The sequence below is a fragment of the Sprattus sprattus genome, assembly GCF_963457725.1.
Source record: "Sprattus sprattus genome assembly, chromosome: 14".
In the NCBI taxonomy this organism is placed as follows: Eukaryota; Metazoa; Chordata; class Actinopteri; order Clupeiformes; family Clupeidae; genus Sprattus; species Sprattus sprattus.
The window spans coordinates 2510828-2518327 of record NC_137912.1 but is presented as its reverse complement, the minus strand read 5'-3'; the positions used below and the strand labels follow the sequence as shown (position 1 = coordinate 2518327).

The 7500-nt window shown below is 50.8% G+C and overlaps 1 protein-coding gene across 3 annotated transcripts in view; it reads left to right on the top strand.

Annotated features, from left to right (window-relative positions):
* The first annotated feature begins 4957 nt into the window (after window positions 1-4957).
* LOC308375325 (plexin-B2-like) overlaps window positions 4958-7500 on the top strand; it is a 164680-nt gene continuing 162137 nt past the window's right edge. For 2 of the 3 annotated variants that reach the window (XM_080851408.1, XM_080851407.1), the window contains exon 1: window positions 4958-5155. The gene's annotated coding sequence lies outside the window, so the exon portion shown is untranslated. Of the gene's footprint in view, window positions 5156-5504; window positions 5545-7500 lie in introns of those variants that run through there. The other variant, XM_080851409.1, reaches the window with a different exon arrangement.

The window sequence follows — 7500 nt, the reverse complement described above, 5'->3', positions numbered from 1 at the left end:
GTGTCTGGTTAAAGTGATGTGTGTCTCCACCTCTCTCTCCCACAGATGTCATTACTGCTCCATCTCAGCAGAACACACCCGTTTGTCTTCATCAGCACATATTCATCAGAATGGGATGGAGGGATGAGAGAGAGAGAGAGAGAGAGAGAAAGACAAGAGAAAACAGGCGAGGAAAGTAGAGTATGTTTCTGTTGGGTGTGCCCCTGTGTGTTGCTCCTGATAGAGAGATGGGGATGAGAGGAGGGAGGGGAAGAGGAGAGAGGAAAAGAGGAGAGAGGGGGATGAGAGAGGAGAGAGGGGGATGAGAGGAGGGAGGGGAAAGGCACAGGGGGGGAGAGAGATAGAAAGAGTGGGGAAGTGACAGGAATGGGCAAGAGAGAGAGAAAGTTTGTATATTTATGTAGTGTGCAAGAGAGAGAAAGAGAGGGAGAATATTAAAATTGAAAGGAGACAGTCAGAAAGAGGGAAGGTCTCCGCCCTCTTGCTCTCCCTCTCTCTCTCTCCCTCCATCTCTCTCTCTCTCCCCTCTCTCCCTCTCTCCCTCCCTCCCTCCATCCCAGAGCCCTCAGGGCAGCGAGCCTCTCTCTCTCTCCCTCTCTCTCTCTCTCCTCTCTCTCTCTCTCCATCTCTCTCTCTCTCCCTCTCTCTCTCTATCTCTCTCTCCCTCCCTCCCTCTCTCTCTCTCTCCATCTCTCTCTCTCTCCATCTCTCTCTCTCTCCCTCTCTCCCTCTCTCCCTCCCCTCCCAGAGCCCTCAGGCAGCTCCCCTCTCTCTTCCTCTCTCCATCGACAGACTCATCTCCATACTCATAAATCATTCACAGTCGCTCAGCGCTACCCCACCCTTCTTTTTTATAATGCCACTGAAACGACAACAAGCCCCTGGCAGCGCCACCCGCCCCCTCCTGTCATCGGATCGGATCGGGCCGGGCTGGGCCGGGCTGGGCTGGGCTGGGCTGGACTGGGCTGGGCTGGGCTGGGCTGGGCTGGGCTGGGCTGGGCTGGGGCTGGGCTGGGCTGGGCCGAGGCAGAGCCGGGGCTCGGAGGACAGCTGGAGAGAGTTCCCCCCGACCCCGGCGTCCCCACGTCCTTTCCTCCTCTCTCCTCCCTTCTCTCTCCTCTCTCCTCTCCCCTCCTCTCCTCTCTCCTCTCTCCTCTCTCTCCTCGTTACTCCACTTATCTCTCCTGTGACCAGATAAGGCTCCGCCACGCCATGGCAGCGGCAGCGGCAGCAGTAGCGGGGGTGCAGCGGCGGCGTGCTGTTATCTGCTCTCAGATTAAAACTATAGGGCCGTAATGCACTACGCCTTTCATCAGAATCACTTAATGTCAGGGGGGGGGGGCGGGGGTGGGGGGGGGGGAGGGGGGGGGGGGGAGTGGTGGCAGGGGACAATTAGGACACCCGTCCTCCAAGGGTAAAAACAGGCAGCGAAGACACAAAGGGGTGACTCAACATGCCAGTGGGCATTACGCTGTGTGTGTGTGTGTGTGTGTGTGTGTGTGTGTGTGTGTACCACATATGCTAGTGGGCATTACGCTGTGTGTGTATTGTGTGTGTGTGTGTGTGTGTGTGTGTGTGTGTGTGTGGGTGTGGGGAACGCACACCACAGCACGAGCACGGGGAACACACACCACAGCACGGGCACGTTTCAAAGAATGGATGAGTACACACACACACACACACACACACACACACACACACACAAAGACAGAGGGAGACTAAAGAATGGATGAGTTCCATCAGACAAGATTGAACTGACGTCTCCTGTTTGATGACTGCCATACGGATCAAAAGTCCCACAGATAAAGTCTACAGATACTCTCAGAGGAATGTGAAACTCACTCTCTCTCTCTCTCTCTATCGCTCCCCTCTCTCTCTCTATCGTTCTCGCTGGCACTCTCTCTCTCTCTCTCTCTATCCCTCTCGCTCTCTCTATCCCTCTCACTCTCTCGCTTTCTCTCTCTCTACTGCTCTCGCTCTCTCTATTGCTCTCTCTCTCTCTCCATTGCTCTCTCTCTCGCTTTCTCTCTCTCTCTCTCTCCATTGCTCTCTCTCTCTCTCTCTCTCTTTTGCTATCGCTCTCGCTCTCTCTCTCTCTCTCTCTCTCTCTCTCTCTCCTTTCTGTTTCTATTCCACTTCCTAAATCCACAAGATTACAGTGATACTCCGTCCGTAGCCTTCTGGGCTAAGTGGTGGATGTCTATGGTGCCCTTGTGTAAACCAGGGGCTCTCCGAGATTCCTCTCCCCCACTGAGAAGCACCGGAGCTGGGAAGATCTGAAAGGCACCCCATGGCCCTTGTGTCGTCCTGGGTCAGTGGCTGGAGGACTCACACACACACACACACACACACTCACACACACACACACACACAGACACACACACCACACACACACACACACACACACACACACACACACACACACACACACACACACACACACACACACACACACACACACACACACACGCTGCGCTGCGCTCACAAAACACTCTCGCCTTTCTTCTCGCTCAAGTGGGAGGATAACAGCCTGTTGTTTAGTGACCATCCAAGTGTAACAAAAAAAGTTCTTTGAAAGAACCAGAACCGTTTAATCTACTCGGAACTCTTTAATGTAAAGTTCTATGTAGAATCATTTGGTCTGTCAGCTCCAGGGGGGCTTTCATCCGAACTTTTAATGGTTGCTTTACGGGCATATGCCATTCATTCAGCTTTTGGTGCATTCAAACTTGAATCATAAGCCTTTCAAAATGTACACTAACAACAAAAGCCAGGGGCGACTCTGTGTGTGTGTGTGTGTGTGTGTGTGTGTGTGTCTACAAACACACACACACACACATATCAGCTTTGTGGCTTTGCTGGTTTCCTCCTGTGTCAGGATTATATGTTTAGACTCAGTAGAGGTGGAAGCCCCCCCCGCCCCCCCCCCCCCCCATTCAAACCCACCAATCTTTTAAAGCAGAATTCCCCCTTGTGGTCAAGAGTGGCCAGTGTGTGTGTGTGTGTGTGTGTGTGTGTGTGTGTAGGTGTGTGTGTGTGTGTGTGTGTGTGTGTGTATGTGTGTGTCTGTGTTTGTGTTTTGTGTGTGTGTGTGTGTGTGTGTGTGTGAGTGTGTGCTTGTGTGTGTGTGTGTGTGTGTGTGTGTGTGTGTGTGTGTGTGTGTATGTGTGTGTAGGTGTGTGTTAAGTTCTCCGTCAGACAGCCCCTGAAAGGTTCCCCCGACCCTCAGCTGTTTTCACCGGGCTCACTGTAGCATGTCACTGCTAATCTGTGTCCCCAAACACTGCCTTTAATTTGGACCCTGTCATCTTTCACATTTCACGGATGCACCACGTAGCGGAATGGCAGTAATTGCTTTATGCACATGGTCTACTGCAGGACTGGTTTCACAGGGACCGAGACAGGGTGTGTGTGTGTGTGTGTGTGTGTGTGTGTGTGAAAAAGAGAGAGAGAGAGGGAGGGAGTGTTATTTTACAGACAGTCACACTCAGTCAGGCAAAACTATTGAAAAGAAGGAAAAAGAGCCCAGACACCAGATATACAACCCCTCCACACACACACACACACACACACACACACACACACACACACACACACACACACACACACACACTCACACTCACACACACACACACACACACTCACAAAAGAGATAGAGGGAGTATTAAGAGTCCAACTAAACTAAAACTAAAACTACTGGGAAGTGGAAGTCACCTTTTCCGAAAGTGTTACAAAAGTACCCATATTCCCAGGCGCTTAAAAACAGGAAAAGCTTAAAGCCATGTTAGAGAGGTCGGCTAAAGCGTCTGCCATGTCATTGAAGCCTGCTCATTTACAGTGGTACCAGGAACCACACACACACACACACACACACACACACACACACACACACACACACACACACACACACACACACACACACACACACAACACACACACACTGCTTATTTACAGTGGTACCAGGAACCACACACACACACACACACACACACACACACACACACACACACACACACACACACACACACACTGCTTATTTACAGTGGTACCAGGAACCCTGTGGCAGCCAGAGGAACTCAAACGTGTAGCTGCGAACAATGGAACCATTGTTTGAACTTGGTGCTTTAATTACCCAGAGGTCAACACCGTGAGCTGGTACACACACACACACACACACACACACACACACACACACAAACACACACACACACGTGTCCCCAAGTGCATTAAGTGGCGGAAAAAAAATCTTATTGTGTCATCCGTCCACGATGAGATTATTTGCAGCGCCGTCTGCCGATTTGCCTCTGCCGTCAAATGGATTTAATTTGTCAGGTATTCTGACTGTCTTGATCCCGACACGAGTTTTCAGTAGATTAGGCCAACTACAAATCCCCCTCAGAGCTTTGGTCTAGAAGGAGCACGGAAAAAGATTGCGAATGTTGTTCCCTGGTCTAGATCTGCCGTAGGCTCGCTGCGGGGGCAGTTTTTGGCGCTGCGTGCGCTAAGTGAAAAGGAAGGGCGGAGGCTGTTGTTTTTGTTATTCTCTCTTTTCTCTGGTTTGTTTGCTCGGTGCTCTTCTCCGTCGCGGTGCTGTGAGGAAACCGATTCCTGTAGGCTTGGCCTTTTGTATCCCCGCTTCGAGTAGGAGGAGTGGAGGAGTGGAAGTTCCCTCCCTCTCCCTCGCCCTCACTCACACTCTCCTTTCTCCACAGGGCTGACGAGACTCCATCTGAACCACTTCAGTCAGTTTGGGAGCTTTCCCGGGGGCACCTCCGTACAGTAACTTACACGAACTGATCTTACAGGTGTGTGTGCATCCAGCGTGACTTTTGTTACTGCACCTGTACCCGTGTCATGTGATGAAAGTTCTTGGGCGTGGAAAAGTTCGCGTATAGCTTGATCGTTGGATATCTGTCCTTGTCCTATTCTCGCGTTTCCAGGATTATACTCTGGGATTTCTCGCCTTTTGCGCCCCAAGGAATGTTGTTTTTCTCTTAAAACCACAGAGGGGACAAGAGGGAGAATTATGTGAACTTTCTTATTCATCAACACCGACTTGGAAATTAATTATTGGTTGTGGTTTGCTTCTCATCGGAGAGGGGAAAAACGGTCTCTCCCGTACGTCGCGCCAGTGTAGAACCGTCTTCAGCGAAAGGTGAGTGCGAGCTACTTTCTGTTCTGTTCGCTCTATTCCTGCTGTTTTAAACCTCTGATCTGAGATTTGGAATTGCTTTCGGAGTTCGTCTGTCGCTCGGAATGTAGGCCACGCTATCTTGCTAGACTATCGGCCACGGATGGATGAGATTGTCGCCGGGTTATCACTTGCGGTTGTTCCTCATTACAGGCGTCGCGGTCCGCCAGCACATGCTATCCAGAGCATGTAGGCATAACGGGAGTTCGTCGCTGTTTCATTTCCTCGTCTACCGTGTTTCTTCTACCGGGCATTTTCTCGTATCAAATTCATTTTAGGACAGCGCTCTGAAGTAGAGGGAGTACCGGTTGGACTCGCCGAGGCGAGGCGGACGACAGAAAGAACTGGAAGAGGTAACGTTACGATCTGGATGTTGTAACCGTGTTGCAAGTTGAGTGCTCTGTGTGTTTTCAAAAGTGACAGCGGGTGCAGTATGGTATTGTCTCGAACATAACAGTAATGACTCGATGTTAGGTCCTAATGTATTTGAGGAAGCTATTCCCTTAATTCTCTTGCTAGATTCAGTAGAATGGGTTATGGGTTATTTCTCCCACGGTTTGATTGTCATTTAGACAAGGTTTGTCTGGAAGTCATTGACAGGTACGAAAATGGTCTCGGTGATGCCGGGTTTGGCCGAATACACACATGTTGTCGTGAATGTGAACAACCACAGCTGTTTGCGAAAGTGCGGCTTAATTGTTAACTTAGCGTTGTGTTGTTCTGCTGAAGGTGATGTCTGGCGAGCACAGTTGTTGCTGAACTTGGAGGGGCCGTGTCTGTCTGTGAAAGGGGTGCCCCCATGCCAAGATGCGCCCCTTCTTTTTCCACACTGCGCTGCAACCCAACGTTTAAATCTGTGTCTCTTTCTAGTAGTGTGTGTGTGTGTGTGTGTGTGTGTGGGTGTGAGTGAGAGTGTGTGTGTATATGTGTGTCTCTTTCCAGAACATGTGCACTTGTCCTTGCGCCTCGAATTAAAAAATGCCGCTGAACGCTGTCACAGTGAAGACGTTGCAGGCATCAAGCGGTCGACTCCCAGCAGCCATCTGCCTTATCCGCCTGGATTGGTCACACAGACTAATACCGGGTTGCCGCCGTGTCAAAACAACAGCTTAATAAAATGAATGTCCCTCTAGAGAGTCCTTAAGACATTAGCTGATTTGATAAAGCTCGTACGAAATCCGGCACGGACCTTATCCAGTCTCGGGAAAGGGGTCCGCTGGAGCTGTGTGTGTGTGTGTGTGTGTGTGTGTGTGTGTGTGTGTGTGTGTGTGGGGACCGCTGGAGCACTCAATCTGCCAGATGTCTACAGCTGCCTGGCGGAGTAGCATTTGGCTGCTAAAGTCTTTATTCACGAGCTTATTACTTGCAGCTGAGGGGCGCTGGTCGCAGGGCCTTTTGTCACACACACACACACACACACACACACACACACACACACACACACACACACACACACACACACACACAGGAACACTGATGGTATTAGCGGATAGACCCTAGCAGTGGTTCTGGGGAAGGACTTGTTGTTGTTATTGTTTCATGGAGCCAAGCACTTGTTTATTAGCACATGAATGTTTTGTGGAAGCAGGGAGTTAAGCTGTTGTGAAAACTTCGTGCAGCGATCCTCTTGTCAACAGTTTAATCAGATGTGGTCGACTCTTCAGAGAGTCTTGCCGTCTCATAACAGCCGTGGAGAATCCCTTGTTGCCTAGTGATTTCTGAACGGACCTGTCCCTGCTCCGGGCCGAAGCCTCGCCGGATCTGGACCCAGATTCTTGGTGCGTTATCAGTCGCTGTCTTGTTGTTGTATGTCTATGAGCATCCGGTGGCTCTCTGGGAGAGGAGGACTAAGTGGAGGGTCTGTGTGTGTGTGTGTGTGTGTGTGTGTGTGTGTGTGTGTGTGTGTGTGTGTGTCTGTGTGTGTGTGTGTGTGTCCGGTGGCTCTTTGGGAGAGAGGATGACTAAGTGGAGGGCGTCCCACGCTGGATGCCATAGCGACTCTGAAACAGGAAGTTCGCCGTCCCCCCTACAGGTCAAAGGGCAGCATTCGAAAGCAGAGACACTTCTCCCCCCCCTTCCTCTTCACTCTTCTCTCTCTCTCTCTCTTCTCCCCCCTTCCTCTCCACTCTCTTCTCTCTCTCTCTTCTCCCCCCTTCCTCTTCACTCTCTTCTCTCTCCCCCCTCCTCTTCTCTCTCTCTCTCTCTTTCTTCAGACATCATGAGTGACGACTCTGTTTGTTTGTTTTTCAAGTGGAACATGCAGAAGCACACAGTGGACTCATTCATGTTTTTCATGAGAACCCTGTGTT